Genomic DNA, 17,168 nt, shown 5'->3' with positions numbered 1-17,168 from the left:
GGAAGTGCCATGCTGCTCCCTCACTTTCAAAAGGGGAAGCTGAGGCTTGCTTTCCAGCTGCCCAGACCCAGGAGCAGAGGCCCAGCCCCAGCCTCTCCCTTGACACTAAGGTACTATCGCCCAGGTTTTCATCTAGCAGCACCATCGCGCCCTGACTTCGTTGGCCCTCCGCGGGTCTGGGTGGGAGCGCCCGGGACTCCCCGCGCTGGGGGCCGGCTACAGCCCACGTGCGCCCGCGGCATACGCGGTGACAGCTGGCCCCAAGGGGGCGGAGCGGGCGTGGAGCGGGGGTGGGCCCCGCGCCGCACTGCCATTGGCTGCGGGCCTCGGCTCGGGGGCGGGCCGCGCCCCCGGCTGCTTTGTCATTGGCCGCGCTGCCGAGGGGGGCGGCTCCCAGCCGGGTTGGCCGCGCCGGGCAGAACTGCAGGCGCTAGCCCGGCTAAGCCTGCGCGGGGCTGCCTCGCTAGCTCCTAGCTCCGCAGGCCGCCTGCGGGTCCTGATCGCCGCGTCCGCGGCTCGAGGAGAAGGCAGAGCTAACCCAAGGCTCGGTGGCCGGCGCGGATCTCGGTAAGGGAGGGCGGTGGGGAACCCGGCTTCAGGGAGGGCGGGGACCGTGGGCAGCCGATCCGGGACTCTGCGCCCTGGCCGGCGCCAGGGGAGAGTCAGGTGCGGCGGCCGCAGCATCTTTCACCTCAAACCCACTCCGCGGGGCTCCCAGGAGGCAGGTGGCCCTGCCCAGGGAGGCCGGGGCTGCCGGATAGGTCTGTGAATCTATCAGAACGCAATAAAAGCCTACCACCCATACCTCGAGCTACGGCTTACTCCTCCCAACACCCAAGCCTGCAGTCCTAAGCCTAGAAAATCCCTAAACGTCAACACAGAGTGGGCACCACGCGCCAGGAGTACCGCACACCACCGCGGCAGACCATTCCCAAACTTTGCTTTCCCATAATTTGGGCTCCGCTCTGTTCACGCTCTTTCACGGCTCTTCACTGGGCACTCCCCTACCCCGCCCCGGTTCCCCTCCCTCCTTAACAACAGGAAGTTAAGTCGGGCCAAATGTCAGTGGCCTGCCTGGCCTCCTGCGGGCTGGGATTGGGACTGAGTCTGGGGCCAGGCGGTGGAGGTGGCCAGGGGGCCGGGGCGCTGTCCTCTCTGTCCCGCATACCCCCCAGCAGCGCAGGCACAGCCCAAGTGCACCCGGGTCTGGGAGCACCCCACCGGGGCATCTGCTGTGCCTGCCTTGCTGTGGCCAGACTGGCTCTGAGGAGAGGTGGGGTCTCTCCCCGCACCGCTGACCTGGCTGCCAGACTGGAGCAAGTAGGCTTAACTTCATCCTAGGCCAGCCTCCCTCCCCGCAGGGCTGGGAATCGCCTTTGCTGGACGGGGAAGAGGCGTGTTGATACCAGAGTAAACGTGCGTCTCCTTCCACCTTGTTAATTCTGTAACCTGGTTCTTAAGGCCAGAAGAGCTTTTCTCTGGGGGCCCATTGGGCCTTGGGAGCTTGGAGTGGCAGTGTGTGGACCCTCTTGCTGTCAGTCTTGCTTCCTCACGATGGTGTTCTGTGGTTTCAAAGAAGGGCGAAGTCGCTAACGTCCCCCTTCTGGGCAGGTCCCTCAGGAAGAAAGCAGCAGCCGGCTGATGTTTATGTGCCTGGGTGCCCTGGTACGTGGGCCAGCTCTGTTCTAGTCTCCTTCCCAGGGGAGGCAAACCCAACAAGGGGGCCTCAAGTCTCCAGGGCAGCCCCAGCTGATATTCTGAAGACTCTTATTGAAGTAAGAACTTACCTTCAGGCAGAAGGCAGATTTATTTTTTATTTTTTATTTATTTTTAATTTTTATTTATAGTTTATTGTCAAGTTGGTTTTCATATAACACCCAGTACTCTTCCCCATAAGTGCCCTTCTCCATGACCATCATCCCCCTTCCCTCCTCCCCCTTCAGCCCTTAGTTTGTTTTCAGTATTCAAGAGTCTCTCCTGATTAGAAGGCAGACTTATTAAGTGCCTATTGACGGGTCCTGTCCTGTGGCACTTTTCCAGCTGATTGCATGGTTACTCTCTAAAAACTCCATTTTGCCGTCCTTATTTCAGACATGGGCAAACAGACTCAGGTAGGGTAAGTGCCCAAGGGCCCATAGAAAGTGGCTGAGGCAGGATTTGAACCAGGGTCTGCTAGAAATAAACCCAGTGTTCTTCCTGCTGCCTCGTGGCCGTGGGAAGTGAGGTGCTACCGGATCATGGCTCTAACTCTGTGCCGATTGGAGCCTCTTGGTCTTTGAAAAGAGCAGGTCCAAAGATTCAGGGGCTCCTGCTTTGGCAACACACTTGAACTGACCCTGGCTAACCCAGGTTGTTCAACCTGCAGACCGCTTGCTCACTCTGTCCTCCAGTCAGGGATGAGTGGCTGGTATTGGTCATGCTGAGATGGGGAGGGATTAACTGCTGGTGTTTGGGTGTTATCTGGGGGTGGGGGGGGTGAAGGTGGAGAGCCTGCCTCTGCCACTGACTTGGTCTCACCCCTGAGAGCTGGCTTCCGGGACTGTCTAGGAGGACTCTTAGCTGGAATAACCTCTACCTTAGATCTGATTCTAGTTTTGTTTGTTTTATTGGGTGGGGGGAGAGGGGGGCTGTTGTTGAGGTTATGGTTGTAAGATGATTGAGATCCTCAGTTTGAGCATACCTTTATTTTTAAAAAATGATATCACTCTGGTCCCTGCCTCCTTCCTTCTTTAGTCCCAGAGCTCATCCCAGGCTTTTTGCTCATCATTCTCTTCTAAAAGCAAATCATGATTAGCCTAATACCAACCAGTTGTACTTGAGTAAAAAGCATCTTATGGACTAAGGCTGGTTCTAGCTGTGATCATCGGAGACCCTTTCCCAGGAGCATCAAGGAGCCGAGGAACAGCTGGGTAACCCTCCTCTGCTTGTAATTGGGGCATGTCTTCTCTCCGCCCAGGTCCCTACTCTCATCTGGGTGTGCCTCTCAACCAAGGACCTGCCCCTTTGACTCCCTGCTACTGAAGGATAGAGGTCTTGCCTTGTTGGTGGAGAGCCTTGATTCTGGCCCAAGGGGTAGTCTATGAATATAAGAAGGTTTGCTAATCTTAGGAACCCTGCCAGGGCTAAAAGTGTGTGTTGTTTAAAGAGCCAGGGAAGGGAATACTGGGATCGTCCCCACTTTACAGATGAGGAAACTGAGAGTGGAGAAGGTTAAAGCTCCCCCCCACCCCTCCATCACTTGGTATGAGTAACCAAGCTAGAACTCTGGTCTCCATCTGTCCAAATGAGGTTTATGTGGTGAATTAAATACCAAAGAAAGCAGGAACGCCTGGTGGCCGCGTTCTGTACTCTGGAGGGCTGGCGTGGGCAGCTCCCCTGGTGCACTTCCTATTTCCCGGCTTGTATTGTAATTATTAGTGAGCTTCCCACCCCACTATGACATGGCATTGAGAACACTCCCAAATCTTCACAGATTTATTTTCTGGCCCTTCTTTCTCTGTGTTGCCTTAGCCTTTCGTACCAGACTTCATTAACCTATCCACCACAGTGGACTGCAGTCCTCTATTTTAAAACATCCATGAATGTTTCCAAATACAAAAGGAGAGAAAATAGTATAATGAGCCCCATCTACTCATTATCTATCCTCAACCGTCATCAAGATTATGGCAGGCTGGCTTCATGTCTCTCTTTCTCCCCTTCTGTCCTGAAGTCTTTTTTTTAAATTTATATTTTAAAGTTTATTTATCTTGAGAGAGAAAGGGAGAGCATACACATGTGCAAGCAGGGAAGGGGCAGAAAGAGGGGGAGAGAGAATTCCAAGCAGGCTCTGCACTGTCAGCAAGTGAGATCATGACCTGAGCTGAAATCAGGAATCGGACGCTTAACCAGCTGAGCCACCCAGATGCCCTTCTTCCTAAAGTATTTTAAAGCCACTCTCTGGTATCCTGTCATTTTGCCCCTATATAGTCCAGTTTAGATCTATTTTTAAAAGAACGTTTTCTTTCATAACCACATTGCCCGTAAAAAAATGAACAGTAGTTCCTTGGTCTCATCTGTCTGTGTTCGGATTTTTTTGATTATCTCAGAAAGGACCTTCGTGGTTGGTCTGTTCGAATCAGCCTCCAAAAGTCTGTATGCTGCATTTGGTTGCTAGCCCTTCTATGCCTAGTTTAGTCTGGAGCAGCCTTCCCTCCACCTTTTAATCAGCCGTTACCCTCCGTTTTTAAGTGTCCCCCTCCCCCTCCCCAGCCAGCAAACCCTCTGACGCTGGGATCCACGTCTGTGCCAAGCTGGATCGCCTTGTGGTGCTGGGACGGGGCGGAGGCTTGCCGAGCGGTCCGTCCAGTGGTGTCATGGCCACTCAGGAAATGCATTTTGAGTGAATGAACTCTGTCCAGGGCTGGTGCGGCTGCCAGTGACTGTTTAGATAAGAGGTTTAAAAAAAAAAAAAAAAAAAAAAGACGACTTTCTCGAATGTGGACATTTCCCCAGCAAGCGTCAGTCTGTAAACCTCATTGAAATAATAGGAGAACTATTTGCTGGGCTCACCGCTCTGGTTTGTGGTGGAGAGCCCAGACGGCTGCCTTTGTGCCCTGGTCGCCATCTGGGCTCCTGGGATCATGTGTGGGGCTGACAGGCTCTGAGGTCATTTCTGCTGGTGCTTGGGATCCCTACATACTTGGCTGCAGGCACTACCAGATTCTCAGCCAGACCCTAGGTGTTTGAGCTGCACAGAGACCTCTGTACACCTGTCTGAGCCTCCTCCCTGTGCCTTCGAGAGCCCCCACACCTGGCCCATTGTGGAGTCTTCTCACGTCACTGCTCGTCTGCAGCTGGCCGGTTGGGACCACCAAAGACGGACATTTAGGACCTTTTGGTGTCTCGTCTGAATTTGTGGTGAAGAGCTGGTACCCCCTCTAGCACCTTTGTGGGCATCCTAATGGAGGACACTGGAGGCTCCTGAGGGAAGGAAAAGGGGTGCGGCACTCCTGGGTTCCTTGTCGAACCTCCAGAAGGTCTGATGCACCCGGCAGGGGCCCCCTCTGCCTACAGCCCTCCGAAGGAGGAGTTGTTTTGTCTTTTGTTTTTGTCATTTTGTTTGTCTGTTTTTTTCCCCCATGTAGACAGTCTTTTCTACTAGGTGGATATATAACAAAATTAAAAATTGTTAAGTCCTCTTTTGATAACAGGGCTAGTGTCGATTTGTTTCCATTTGTCTTTAGTAATCTTTTTAGCATTTTCCCCAAATTCCCCAAATTTTTACAATAAAAATATTTTATTTTTCTAATGGAAAATCCAAGTATTGGGGGTTTCTTCCCCACTCTTAAAAAAGAGAATTTTCAGCGCACCTCGGTCGCTCAGCCGGTTGAGAGTCCGACTTCAGCCCAGGTCATGATCTCATGGCTCCTGGGTTCAAGCCCCATGTCTGGCTCTGTGCTGACAGTTTAGAGACTGGAGCCTGCTTCAGATTCTGTGTCTCTCTCTGCCCCTTGCCCACTCACACTCTGTCTCTGTCTTTCATAAGAATGAATAAACGGTAAAAAACAAAAAAAAATTTTTTTTTCTTCAACATGGTTGGTAGACAAAATTATACATGCATTTTGTACAGCTATGTGTGTGGAAAGATCACAGAACCATCGGCATTTTTATATTTAACTTATTTTGTTTTATGACATTATCTTAACATCCTCAATTTAGGGAGTAAAGCTGGGGCTTAGGAGACAGACAGCCATAGAACCCACGCAGCCTTACCTTCTCTCCCATTCTACCTCCCCCCTTTCCTTCCTGAGAATTTCATTCTGGTGTCCCTAAAATGAGATCGTTCTAATGTTAGACTCTGATTTTGACATTTTTATTCAGGGAGGTTGAGATATCAGAGGAGCACAAAATAACATGGTTGTTAAGGTAAAGCAGGGCAAAGCTTCAGGACCCAGGGGCCTGTCTTGTCCTCTTAGGAAAGCACCCGACAGTCAAACACCCTGCTCCCCTCACTTTGGGTGGGGGTAGGGGCTGACCGTTCCCTCCACCATTTCTGTTTTCCTCCTTGCATTTTCTCCAGAGGTAGAAAACCTGGCTGGTCGGCGCTGATAAGTCTCCTCCTTCCTAAAGCACTGATCATCTGGTGTCCCAAACGCAGAGCTGGCAGGGATGATAGGGGACCTGGGCCCTCTGATCACACACTCTCCCTGCTAGCCTGGATCACCATGGAGAGTGATGTTTGAGACCTTTCCCTCCTCTGTCACCTGTTGAGGAAGCGACCCATAACAGCCTTTCACGAAGGCCAGGTACGGTATCATTTCTTAAATGCAATTGCTCTGTACCCTCCACACTCCTAGATATTAAGGTAGCTCATCCTGGGAAAATCTGGCCCGTCGCTGTGGTGGCTGGCAGGGAAGTGTGCGTGTGGACAATGCCGGCGTTCTCAGGATTGGCATTTTCAGTGCCTTCTTCATTTGCACTAGTGTTTCCCTCCCCTGAGGGTCAGAGCAATCTCCCTGCCTCACCCCACCCTAGATCCCCACCTCCCTGCGGCTGTCCAGATCCCTGGCTGTATCTGCATTCCTTCCAAGGCTTGGTCAGATTTCTCTCTGGGGGATACACACGTCAAGGCACAGGTCTCAGAATAGGGACTAGTTTTCTGCTGGTTTGGGGCTCAGGGATTTTTTTCTCCTTCCTGGGCAGTGAGGGATGTGGGGTGCAGAAGTCCTTTCTGCTGGCACAAGAAGCGGGTGGCAAGGAGCTGGGCAGTGGCCCTTGCTCTCTGGCCTGCCACAGGGGAAGGTTTATGGGGTGTTTGCAGGCCCGAGCTCCTGACACACCCAGTCCAGAAGCCCAGCCACGCCAGAGGCAGGACTGGGAGTTTAGGGACATCCCATTCTGGCCTTGCTGCCGTTGTATCGATGTGTTCTAACACATGTGAAAACGACTCCTTTGTTCCCATAAGTCTGAATGGCTGGCCTTGGTTACTTATCTGGGTACCAACTGTGACTGGTAAAGATTTGCAGGATCTCGGGGTTCAACTTGTACCAGGGGCCAGAAGAATGAAGTGCTGGGGAGGATGAAGGAGTTCCTGGAAAAAGCCACTTAGACCTTTTGGTCACCAGGAGAGCTGCTGCCTGGAGCAGAGGGGGCCCAGGGCCTGCAGGGGACTCTGGCAGAGCTGCTGACCCACCCTGTTGGACACCTGTTCACCCTGGAGGAGCACAGGGGGGTACTGAGGTGTGGCATGTGGAGTTCATGGCCACTATAAAGTCAGAGCACTGATGGCTCTGTGTGTCAGGACAGGTGGGCTTTCGCACAGCTTGATACAAAGGTCAGGAGACCCCTGCTTGTACGAGGTAGGGAACCTGATGGGAGATGAAAGGGATACAGAAGAGAGGATAGACAGGGGAATTGGGGAGGCCTCTTTCCAGACTTCAGAGAGGGGCCTCGGTGTGTCGCTCTCCTCAGGGAATGTCCTGTGAGGGGAGAGCTTCTCGGCCTTCTGCTGGAGCCGTGGGACACAGGGCTGTTGGGGAGGATGAGGCGGCTCCGGGTGAGATCTCCAGCTTCCTCTGGATTCCGGTCTGTGGTATTTGGAGGTCCAGGACTCCTGCTCACCCCAGGTCTCCATCTCCATCCTGGGTGTGTCTGTTATCTCGTACCTGACATCACAGACTCTCTTGAAAAATGACTCACCCGCCCACACACAGACACACACAGATGCTCGGCACTCGCCCCCACACACATGCTTAGATGACGGTCACATACTCAGGACAAGGGAAATTCAATGAAAAGTCTCTCTCCCTCCAGCCCCCAGTCCTCTTCCGTGATGACACTTGTGCCTGTGTCTCCTGGGGGTCCCTGCAGACAGAATCTAGGCATCTTTTTGTGCCTGCTTCCCCCTTTGCTCCTCTTTGGACCCACTGGAAAGCAGCCAGGATGTGAAGAGGCAGGGCCCACGGGCCGCCGAGCCTCAGCGGTTATTTGAATTAGCCGAAGCTTAACTTTGCCCTTCCCCCTTCCTGTGTCCTTTCTCCCCATGTGGAATCTCCTTTCATTAGATTTGTGAGTGTGGAGAGCCCAGGCATTGAGAATAAACCTCGGAGGCCTGTTCTGGATACTATGATCTAGGCATAAACAGTCCTGCTAAGACAGACTTGGGTTCGAATCCTAGTTGTGTGGCCTTGGGCAAGTCCATGAACACTAGTGTTTTAAGTCCAGGTAAAGGCTGTCATTAACACCCATCAAGGGATTGATGTAGAGAGGAGATGAGAATATTTGTGAGGCACCCTGCATAGATAGGTAGGCACTCAAAGGGGTCTTTACTTCCCCTTGGAAGGAGTGACCCATTTTCAGAATGAATGACCCTGGCGTGGAATTCTCTGGATGCCTTCCTGGAAGTCCTCTCGGTGTGTTTCCTGAGCTTTTCTTTCCCTGCAGAAGAGGCCTGGCTCTCCATTTTCTATCAAGCTGAGCTCCTCCCCACCCTCTCCTCTGGCCCTGGGGAGTCCAGCCTCTCCGCCCCACCTCCTTCTGGGCCCTTCTCCACCCCCACCTGGACAAGGCTCTGGGCTGTTTATGGTTGCTCTCCAGGGTGTTGATGGTGTGATCTTTTCAGAAGCTCCTCGCATATGTCTGGTTATTGCTGAAACTTCATCTTTATCTTCAGCGTGAGAGAAGAGAGAGGCTATTTTTAAAGATGTTTAATTGGCATGGTTGCACAAAGCGGCCTAGATTGCCTCCAAGCTTTCTCCCTGTTTTGAAACCTTCCGATCCAGGCTCAGAGACCTTATATGTCCTGATTTTAGAGCAGTACTTAAATTTGGCACACAGTTGTACTCTCTCAAAAAGGTAGGTCAGGGAAGCAAAGGCGACCAGCTGTCTTTTTCCAGGCTGGGACAGATGGCGGCGTGAATGAGAGTAGCATTTCTGCGTCCATAGGAACCAGCACCTGCCCCCCGTTCTGCCCCTTCCATCCACCTGTGGTGGTGAAGCCCCCTGGCCCCACACACTGCCTGCCTATTGGCGGGGAGATCTTTAGCCCTTACCTTTCCCTTTGGACTCAGGTGGGGCTCAGGGTGAGGAGGGAGTGGAACGAGGGTAGTTTCAAGTGATACTGACCTCGAAGGAGGGAGGGAGAGAGTGAGGGAGGCCATGAGTCACAGGACCTTGGGATGTCAGGCGAGAAGCGCTCTCGGACATCATCCAGCTTTCACTCCTGCCACCATGGTTTTTACTTAGGGGGAAACTGAGGCTCAGGGGCTTGTTGGTACTGAGCAGAGGCCAGGGAGGTACAGTTCTTTGCTCAAGGTCACCCAGCCAGGCAGGAGCCAAGTCTGTTCTCCCTCCACCATTTCTGCCAGGCCGTGATTCTGTGGCGAGTCTCAGGCAGCTTTAATTGCCATTGGCCTTGTCTTTGGAGAACGGGGCCCCACCCCCTTTCTCACTGCTCTGGCATGCTTTGAAATTTAGGATGCACTTTTGCAGCACTGGCTTGCTCAGTTGCTGGGTACAAGATCTTTCCTTATCAAAAATGCCTTCACTAGTGCCTTGGGGCCTGAAATTCCCACCTTCGTTTTCAGCCCTTTTCTCCAGAGAACGTTTGTTTAAAAAAAAAAAAAAAAAAAAAAACCCAGCCAGGCAGAATTTAGCTGGGAAAGATAGTTGACAGATGAGTTTATCTCTGATTAGCTGTCAGCTGAGGGCTGAACCTAAGGGAATGAGTCAGCTGGGAAAAGGTGGAGGGGGCAATCAGGACTGTAAATAGGGCGCTCCCAGGGCGGGCATCAAGCACCCTGGCCAAGGCTCTGGAGCTCCTTGTGCAGCTGGCGCACTGGGGGTGCTGTGATGAACAAGTGCGGCGCCCTCCTTTAATGCACAGAGGTGTCTTAGACATGCTACCGACGCCCACATCCCAAGGCAGAGTGTGGAATGTGCTTTGGAGAGCCTCACAGTGTAGGGAAAACCAGGGGAGACTTCCTGGAGGGGGTGGCACATGGGATGTAGGATTTCTACAGCCAGAGGTAGCCAGCGGTATAGCACAAAGAAATGTGGAAGAGTGAGGACACGTTAGGGGTGCCATGTGGGGGAAAGGGGCGCTGCCGAGGGAGGCTGTGGAAGGCTGGAGTCAGGCCAGCCCTGAGTGCTGCGGGTGGGGTAGGGGGGTTTGTGCAGGTGTCCGATGCTTGTGGAGCATTGTGGGCCAGCCTCTGAAGTGACTGAGTCTCCTTTGCCTGTAGTCTGATAAGCCCCTGAATATCCCCTTCAGGTGGGCGCTGCCCTGGGTTTCTGGCGCACATTTTAAGTTCACTTTCCCAGTGGAGGAGGAAGCTGGGCATGTGGGTGTGGCCAGGCAGCTGGAACAGTGGGGGCTTGGCTGCTGACTCCCCAGCCTTTCCCCGCAGCCTTCTGGCCACCTGGCCATGGGGAGGGGGACCGAAGCTGAGCTCAGCTTGTGCCCGCTCCAGTGTTAACCTGGCAAGTGGGAGGCATGGCCCCTGGTGGGCTGAAGGCTTTGACATTCGAGCGGGGCTGCCGGCACATTCTCTGCCATAGACATCTCAGAAACACCCCAGCTGTATGTGACGGAATAAACTGGTCCTGTGAGCGGCAAATGGCACGAGTTTAGTGCCCGTGGAGCTGTTGATGGGGGTGGGGAGGGGGGAGGGGTTACTAAGCCAGCTTTCATCTTTCTCCTTCCTAGTATCAGTGCTACCGACATGAGACCACATTGGTTTCTTGACTGATTAATTAATTGTTCGATTTATTCATTCTGCTACCAAGACTTCTGGCGTTCCCTTCCTCTGCAGCATGTCACCACACTGGTCATGGTCTTCCAAGTTGCAAAACCTTTGGCAAGCCACCTACTTTCTCTGAGCCTCAAGTTTCTCTTCTGTAAGATGGCAGTGATAATACCTCTCAGAGTGGCCTGGGGACTATACGGGGTGATGTGCATAGCGTGCTTTTCCTGGTGCCCGGCCCAGAGTGGGCACATAGTGGCCCTCCCTTCTTAGAGCCTCTTTCTGAATTGGCCCACAGGAGTCCGAGAGCACACATGTGGGCGGGGCTCCTCTTGGCTTCTGGCCTCCCATTCAGTCCTGATCTCTTAAGTGTCTTCTACCTTTAGGTAGTAACTTTTTAAGAGAACAGCTCAGTCAAAGCACCTATGTGTGCAGTGAGGAAAGATGGAGGTGACCGTGTGTTCTATTGGTGTTTGATTTCTCCACTGCGGTGGTCCAGTCTGGGCTTGCACGTCAGAGATGACCTGTTCCATCTCTGGGTGGCTCCTCCTGTCACGTCCCTGATGGCTCTCTGTAGCTGCTGGCATTTGGTCCCAGTCTTCCTTCTTGAAGCCACAGAGAATGAGACTCCTCTTTGTCTCCACATGTCAGCTCTGCAGATATGGTTTTTAAATCCAATCTGTGATGCCACTATTTGGAAAATGGGTACCCCCTTCTCTGTACCTTCAAGAAAGAAAAAGCACTTCCAATTAAATTGTGGAACGATGCTGCGTTATCACTGAAAAGTTTTATATTTACTGAAAGAATCCATTTAGACTTTAGACATAAGTTTATATTCCTCAATACTTGTGCATTTTATGTACTTCATATACATAAAAAGGAAAACATGGGGCATGTGGGAGGCTCAGTTGCTTAAGCATCCAACTTTGAGGCAGGTCATGATCTCCCAGCTCGTGAGTTCGAGCCCTGCGCTGGGCTCTGTGCTGACAGCTCAGGGCCTGGAGCCTGCTTCCGATTCTGTGTCTCCCTCTCTCTCTGCCCCTCCCATGCTCACACTCTGTCTCTCTCTCTCTCAAAAATAAACATTAAAATAATTGTTTTTTAGGGAAAACAAATTGGGAAAGGCATTTGTAAAACATTTTCAGTTTTAGACTCGGACTTTTGCAACTCACTTTTTGACTCAGTCATCTTTGTGGCTCTTTTGATACATTATTATAGTCTGGTAAAGTGATGATGCATTTCTTAATCTTAACATGTAATTAAGAATGTAAGATACATTCTGCTTTCAGACATTTTGTAACTGAAGAATGTGCATCTGAATGTGCATCTTCTAATTCATAAAACACGATACTTAAAGGCAGCGCTCTTGCTCTCTCTAGTCTTCTTCCAGATTAACAATATGTGGTGTGGGTTCAGGTCTTTTTACCTTCCCTGTGGTTCTCCTCTGAGCAAACTCCCGTTTGTTCATATTCTTCTAATACACTGAGGGCAGTGCCCAAACCGTATATGGTGTCCATGGTGTGGTAGGACCACAGCAGAGGAAGGGAGCCATCTCCTCCTTAGTGTGAGGCCATTCTACTTCTGTTAATGCAGCCCAAGATTGCATGAGCTTTTCTGGAAGCTACGTCACACCATTGATTCACTGACATTACCACTGACCACATCTTTTTAATGTGTGGTGTTGCTACGATGCATCACCTCTGTCCTCAGTGTGTGGCTTTAGAATTTAAATACAGAGCCTCCTATTTTGTTCCCATCTGATTCAGAACAACCATTTCTGTTAAATTTCAACTTGCTAACTTCAGGGCAACCATGTTTCATTGGCCTTTTCAGGATCCTACTTAAGTATGCCTTCTATAGCATATAAAAAAAATAAAAAGGGGGACGCCTGGGTCAGTTGGCTAAGCATCCGATTTTGGATCAGGTCATAATCTCATGTTTGTGGGTTCGAGCCCTGCCTCCGGCTCTGTGCTGACAGCTCAGAGCCTGAGCCTGCTTCGCGTTCTGTGTTTCCCCCTCTCTCTGCTCCTCCCCTGCTCACCCTCTGTCTCTCTCAAAAATAAATTGGAAAAAAAACCCCATGTCTTCTACAGCATCACCCATGTCCTGATAAATTGCTTATCAGAAGAGAGCCGTCCGGCACGCTCCTAGAGACCTCCCCCCTCAGACATAAAACCTTCCATCAGCTTGCTTGGGGGAACAGCAGTGCACGCTGCCCCTTCCCTAAGTCTCTGTCCTTCTGCTTTTCTGACCTCTGACCAGAAGTCTTCTTGGATCTGGATATGCCACGTCTGTTGCAACTTTCCCTCTCCCACCGAGTATCCTGCCCCAGAAGGGAGTGAACTCTGGTTGACGTTGCTTATTGTCAGTTCCCAAAGGGCCCCCAGACTGCTTTCCAGGGTCCCCAGGCTGCCCCACAGTGATGCAGTGGGCACTTGAGCGGGCTTCTCTGCAAGTTCCCAGCAGTCACTGAAAATACCCGAAGGTGTGTCTTTACAACGCCAGGCTCACCCCATCTGTGCTCCCTTTCTCATCTCCGCGTTGGATCTTTACTCGACAGTCTAATGACCACTCCTTTTGAGAGGGGCCCCATGCATCTGGAGTGGGAGCCAAGGCTCCTTGATGCCTCTGGACCTCTTGGCTCAAGATGACCCCACACACCTTCCTGCCCTCTGCCCTCTGCCGTGCGGCCCCCGCTCACCCCTGGCTCACCTCCTGTGGCTGACATGGGGACAGGCCTTAAAACACTGTCTTAGGGGTGTCTTGGTTCTGCATCTTTCATTCGGTGATGGGATGTGGGCCTGTTAACAACCGGCCTCTTCGAGGCTTCCCTGTGCAACCACCTAGCTTCTGTTCTGTAACACGTTATATAGCGGCCACCTGTTTGCTAAGTGCTGGTATAAGGGCTTTGTAAATATAAACTCATTTAATTCTTATGCCAACCTGCGAAGTAGATCATGTCATTCCCCCCTACTTGCCAGTGAGGAAATAAAGGCACAGACATCATTGACTTGCTCAGGATTTCACAGGGGAAAAGGGGAGACTTAGAATTTAGTGGGTTTAGGGGCCCCTGGGTGGCTCAGTCAGTTAAGTGGCCAACTTCAGCTCAGGTCATGATCTCACAGTCTGTGGGTTAGAGCCCCTTGTTGGGCTCTGTGCTAGCAGCTCAGAGCCTGGAGCCTGCTTTGGATTCTGTCTCCCTCTCTCTCTGCCCCTCTCCTGCTTGCTCTCTGTTTATGTCTCTCAAAATAAAATAAAGACATAAAAAATTTTACAAAAGAATCTAGTGGGTTTGTTCCCAGAGTCCAGCTCCCAATCTGTATGGTAAGCTAGCTGCCCACTTCACTTCCTAAAAGGCCCTCCTCCTCACCTCCTCCTCCTCCTGGCTCCTCCTCTTCCCTGCTTTGGACAGCCTCCCCTCCCCCGCAGGCCACCACAGAACTCCGAAAGCTATTCATTCTGAGTCTGAATCACTGACTTCCTCAATCTCGGGTCCTAGAGCCCTGCCATTCTTCCAGCCCCTTGAGGTCTGTATTCTTACAGTCTCCAGCACCAACTTCCTCTTCTTGGTCTCTCACAGCTTCAGAGGAAATGACTGCTTTTCCTCCACAGTTCCTGTGTCATCCTGCTCATGGACCCATTCTGCCATTGTTGTGGGCATTGGGTTAGTTCTGCTACTATGCATACTTCCTCTCTCTTCTGGAAGGTGAGACCAGTCAGAGATTTCCGCCAGTGGGGCTGCCACACTTCCCTGTGGTGGTTCTTCCCCGCCAACTGCCGGAGCTCATCCCGGGCTGACCTGAGATCCCATTAGCAACTGGCCCCGTCATGCCATGGGGTCCTTCCTGTGATGCCTCAGTTCTTCTCTGAGCACACCTGTATCTTCCAGAATGTTCTCCTTTGTTTCATGCATCCTTTTTGTTACCTAAAGAGACTCAGTCTCCCCATCTGAAATTCATTCCTCAAAGAGAGAAAAGCTGGGCACCGAGAAGTGTGTGTCCTTTGCCATCAGTTACATAAAGCAAATAAATATTTATATTTGTGTGTGTATACGTAAGCGTGGTCAGGGATGAGACACAGGCAACTAATCAGTGGTTCCCTGGCTCAGAGTGGGAACAGGGGGAGATGGAGTAGCAGGGACACATTTCCTGTGTACGTTTGTGTGTTTAGATTTAAAAAAAAATTTTTTTTAATGTTTATTTTTGGAAGAGAGAGAGAGTGGGGGAGGGGCAGAGAGAGGGGACATGGACAGAGGATCCAAAGCAGGCTTCGTGCTGTCAACACAAAGCCTGATGCAGGGCTCAAACCCAAAAACTGAGATCATGACCTGAGCCAAAGTTGGACGCTCAACGGACTGAGCCACCCAGGCACCCCATGTTTCGAGTTTTTTCAATGTGTCTACTACTCGAAATTGAAAAAACAAAAAACAACAAAACAAAACAAACCCACAGACCACTTGGGACCCCTGCCCTGTGAATGGTGGAAAGAGTCCCTGCTGTGCCTTCGGCTACTACACGGGCCCCGTTTCACAGGTGCGCACCAGCCAGCGATGGCCTGCTCACCTTACAGGGGGGATGCAGGGACCCTCTTCTGGAGTGTGGCATGTGGAGAGTCTGCAGTACACAGCCTCCTCCCTGACTCTCTTCCTCAAAACCCACAAGTAACTTGAGACTTTGCTGCCTCTTGTCCTCACAGTTTACAAGAGCTGTGCGCTCTGCAGGTGCGCCTGGGCCGCAAGTGTTGGTTTTCTTGTTTTTTTTTTGTTTTAAAGTTTTATTTTTAAGAGGGGAGGGGCAGAGACAGAGGGGGACGAAGGATCTGAACTGGGCTCCATGATGACAGCAAAGAGCCCGATTCGGGGCTTGAACTCACAAACTGTGAGACCATGACCTGAGCTCACGTCAGCCGCCCAACCAACTGAGCCACCCAGGCACCCCTCAAGTGTTGGTTTTCTGCTGTGACTCACCTAAAACTCACACCATAGTGTTCCCCCCCCCCCCCCCCCCCCCCCGGTTGAATTCCAGTATTTGAGGAAACTGAAACACTCTGAATGCCTGGGGTTGCCTGTGAGAACTATGTGCGTTCCTTTTCCAGACCTGCAGGGCTTTACAGAGCATTTCCTTTCCCATCCTGCTCCTCTGCCCAGCTCGGGAGTGTCTGATTAGAATGGGTCTAACACCCTGTGAAAACACAAGCCCACAGCTGGACTTGCAGATAACCAAGGTCGAAGGAGCCCCTGAAGACAAAATGCAGGGCATTGGGAAAAGCCAGCCCAGGTACCCGTAACTGAGGCAATGACCTGATGACTTGTCTACCTGAGCAGTTAATGGCAAAGCATACTTTGAGCACCTACCGTGTGCCCCAGACCCTGTGCTATGGGGATGGCAATGTGGGTAGGGCCCAGCCTCCCCTCCCAAAGCATTCACCACATATTTGGGAAAATAAGACATACATGTTCAAAGAAATTAAGTAGGAGATTTGGGTAACAGTTCAGATCACAGAAGACAAATCACAAGGCAGCGTGTGACTAATTCCGTATGACTGGTGGGGACAGCAGTGGGTGTGGGGGGTGCTTCCAGGGGCTGTAGAGGGCCTAGAAAGCTTAGAAGGGAAGGAGGGAGGTTGGGGAGAGGAGGAGGCTGCATGTGACCTGGATCTAGAAGGGTCCATCAAGCACTTATGGGTCCCAGGCAGGAAGAGGAGCGCATTTCTAGTGAATATCGCAGCCTGGGGGGATGAGAGAGGGGTGGGTGTGAAGAAGGGCAGGAGGAGAGGAGGCCGGGCACGTGAGTGTGGGGCAGAGGCAGAGGGCCTTCAGGCCTTCGGTAAGCAGAGAAGCAGTGTGTGTGTGCGCGTGTGTGCACGCGCGCGTACTCCTGTCCAAGTTCAGAATAGGGAGAGGGGGATGCAGGCCCAGGGTCTCCTAGGGAACTCTTGCCGTAGATCCTAGGGGGGATGACGAAGAAGAGGTTTGATTGCCAAGATTCAGACATCTTACTCTTAAGTAGAGTTCTGCAGCCTGTGCTCCAGAATTGGCCTCGGGAGCAGAAAAGGAAGTCAGGGGCATGCGCGTCACTCCCCCACCATTGTTCTGTTTGAGTATTTTTCTTCTTAGGCAGGTTAAATGTCTGTCCATTCAGCAGGTATTTATGAGTTCTTACTCATAACAGAAGCTGTTCTAGGTGCTGTGGTTACAGGAGGGGGAAGAAGGTAAAATTTCTTGCCACATAGACCTTCTGTTCTAGGAGAAGGGGAGAGACCACCACAGGGGATGTATGAGGCCAGGGGATATGGTGGAGGAAGAGCCCAGGGTGGGGAGACGGGATGTGCTGGGCACAGCTGGAGGGAAGTGGTTGAGTGGAGGGCTGGAATTTTAAATGGGGTGGTCACTGACCTGTCCTGCCTCTGGGACTTACAAGCCAGTGAAAGAGAGGTCTGGGGCCACAG

General features: G+C 51.9%; 1 protein-coding gene across 3 annotated transcripts in view; it reads left to right on the top strand.

Annotated features, from left to right (window-relative positions):
• The first annotated feature begins 406 nt into the window (after nt 1-406).
• The window catches only part of MICAL2 (microtubule associated monooxygenase, calponin and LIM domain containing 2), a 139,938-nt gene continuing 123,176 nt past the window's right edge, over nt 407-17,168 (top strand). For 2 of the 3 annotated variants that reach the window (XM_029915801.1, XM_029915800.1), the window contains exon 1: nt 407-567. The gene's annotated coding sequence lies outside the window, so the exon portion shown is untranslated. The remainder of the gene's footprint in view (nt 568-17,168) is intronic. The other variant, XM_029915799.1, reaches the window with a different exon arrangement.

The sequence above is a fragment of the Suricata suricatta genome, chromosome 11 (genome assembly GCF_006229205.1).
Source record: "Suricata suricatta isolate VVHF042 chromosome 11, meerkat_22Aug2017_6uvM2_HiC, whole genome shotgun sequence".
Taxonomy (NCBI): domain Eukaryota; kingdom Metazoa; phylum Chordata; class Mammalia; order Carnivora; family Herpestidae; genus Suricata; species Suricata suricatta.
The sequence above is the reverse complement of the archived record's forward strand: the minus strand, read 5'-3'. Positions and strand labels throughout refer to the sequence as shown.